We start from the raw sequence: 2611 nt of genomic DNA, 5'->3' as shown, positions 1-2611 counted from the left end.
TTGGAGGATTAGTAAATCAATTGGGAATTTAAGGTGTTAATTGAGGTTTAGTGGCAAAATGACCAATTTTCCCTTGGGGATGCTTTGAATATGATTATAGAGTGAGGGTATTATGGTCTTTTGACTTGTTTGGTTGAGGTGTTGGCTGAGTTAGGCAGCTCACGATTTTGGAGCATTGTCACTTTGTTTTTTGGGTTGTCTTCTCAACCATTTTTTTTCCAAAGAGCATCATCCAAGCTAAAGGCTATTTTGGTTAGGATCTTGAGATTTTTGAAGATTTGAAGCATCAATTTGGAAATTGGAACTACCAGGGGTAGCATCCTTTGACATCAAATTCGAATTCAGAGGAGGTAAGGGAGATTTTTCTCTTGTTTTTCATTTCCAACTTTGGTGTTCTTGATTGACTTGTGTCAAAAGAAATTCTTATGATTTGGGGGTTTCTAGGAGGTATTGGTGTTGCTTTTGTTGGAAGAATCATGTTTGCTGGCTGTATCAAGCTCAAAACTCAATCTAAAGCCCACAATTCAGACCCTATTTTCGGATTTGGGTAAGCTTTTAAACGTTTAGCTCAAACTTGTCCAATCTTGGTGTTTTGATGAGTTGTAGGGAGCTTTTGTGGTATGTTAATGTGGATAGTAGGTTGTTTAGGTTCTATGAGGTGTTTTGTGGCTGTAAATCTACTGGAATACATGTTTGGGGTTGAGTTTTGGGTCTGGGAATGCAGGGGAATTGCGGTTCTTGAATTTGGGGAAGAACACTTGGTTTTTTGGGTATTTTGTCGATTTCTGGTGACCTGGCGCGATTGTGCTAGGTTTTGGCGTGACGACGCTAGGGTCCTAGAAACAAAGAAATTTGAATGTGGTTTGGGGTTTCGAGGCCTAGGGCGCGACGATGCTGGGAAGAACGCGACCACACTAGTGCGCCATAAACTCTGAATTTTTTGTGGGCACAACCATGCTAGAGGCAGGTGCAACCGCGCCAGGTGTCCCGAAATGTGGTTTTGGTGATTTTAGGATGAGGGCTTAGGGAGTTCGTGAATTCGTTTGGGGAGCCCACTTGGGGCTTGGGAGACGTTTCTAACATCCCGACATCAAAGAATAGTAGCTCTATAAATTGGGGTTCAGAGTGAGCCTCGACATTTGGATTCAATCCCTAATAACACTATGTTTATGTTGTGACTAGATTCTCCCAAGGCTCAGGATTGAGATAGCACTTGAGGTCGTATTGTAGTCATATGGAACTCGAGGTAAAAAACTGCACCCATGTTGAAATTAGAGCTTGAGCCTTTGTGATTGAACGTGGTTATAACTCTGTTTGGAAATGTTTGTTTGAATATGAATGACTGTGCTTTACATAGTTGTGTTATGCATGCAATGTACGTCTATTTATATTTGGAAATCTGGTACGCATTGGTATGACCCTATGGCCACTTGAAAAAGGACTGGAGCGTGAGAAATATGGTTAGATTTTATGTGGTATGTGTGTTGTATGTATGGTTTTTTTATGTCTTTGGTCACTTGGAAAATATGGTTGCTTAGATAGCAAATCCAGATATTTTTATGTCTTTTAGTCGCTTGGGAAATATAGTTGCTTAGATATCAAATCCCGAGATTATTATCATTATAGCAGACTATAATTGTGTTTAAACTTACCTCTAAATTGTAGGAAGAGGATTATAGCGGCTTCTATCACATACTGTGGTAATGAGTCAATGACCATTAATATTGTAGTCCATTTTTATGTTTTTATGTTTTATGTCTTATATTTTGTGTTATGCTTTAGTAGTTTTCCTTACTGGGCATTAGGCTAATTCCTTTTTATTTAGATTGTGCAGGTAAATGAACATGGAAGGCGGGACGGATCCTAGGTGGCTTTGGCATGTGTATTGGGAGAGGACTAAAGGAATGGACTGACGGGATCGATCGACGATGACATTGACGTTTGAGTCTTTTATTATGTATTAATGATTTCCGCATTTAATAATTGAACATTTAAAATAAAGGTTTAATTTTCTTTTATGTATAAACAATGGGATCCCGTATTTTTTGGTTTTTTTTTATAATAAAGCTTTATTATTTTATGTATGTATCTAAAGATAGTAGTTATTGTCTTAGTAGTTTTAAAGGTCTGAGGTCTTTAAGTTAGTCGGGTCGTTACAATCATCATGAAAATAAACATCCATCCATTCAAACATATATCACATATAATATAAAAATGCACATAATTCCACACAACAATTAATAATATGCATAGATTAATGACCTCCTATTGTACCAATTATTGGAAAAAAAATTAGAGTACGTAGGGGAATAGACATGGCGGGCCCAGCGTATACAACAATTTAATTTTTCATATCTCATATAACTCTTTATATTATCAAGAAAACATCTAGACAAAAACATTAACGTACAATATTATTAATCATGAAACATATTTTAATATATATACAATATATTTATATATATCATATAAACATACACATAAATATTCAAGAACATGAGTATTTATCTCTTGAAGCCTATCAAGTGTCCTTGAGTCTTTTCGTATATTTATCGATCTTGCTATCCAACGCTTTGAGTACTCAAATCACGATCTTCTGGAGTGTTCTCTA

General features: G+C 36.5%; 1 long non-coding RNA gene across 3 annotated transcripts; it reads left to right on the top strand.

The window, feature by feature from the left end:
* The first annotated feature begins 207 nt into the window (after nucleotides 1-207).
* Nucleotides 208-2033, top strand: LOC133789939 (uncharacterized). 3 transcript variants are annotated; one of them, XR_009873801.1, is made up of 4 exons: nucleotides 208-350; nucleotides 445-547; nucleotides 1183-1246; nucleotides 1835-2033. It is a non-coding gene; the product is annotated as an uncharacterized LOC133789939 (long non-coding RNA). The 3 variants fall into 3 exon arrangements; XR_009873799.1 differs by having other exon boundaries at nucleotides 1826-2033; XR_009873800.1 differs by lacking the exon at nucleotides 1183-1246 and having other exon boundaries at nucleotides 1826-2033.
* The last annotated feature ends 578 nt before the right edge of the window (nucleotides 2034-2611 follow it).

This window comes from Humulus lupulus, chromosome 7 (genome assembly GCF_963169125.1).
Source record: "Humulus lupulus chromosome 7, drHumLupu1.1, whole genome shotgun sequence".
NCBI classification, from domain to species: domain Eukaryota; kingdom Viridiplantae; phylum Streptophyta; class Magnoliopsida; order Rosales; family Cannabaceae; genus Humulus; species Humulus lupulus.
Note: the sequence above shows the minus strand (reverse complement) of the source record. Positions and strands in the feature narration are given on the sequence as shown.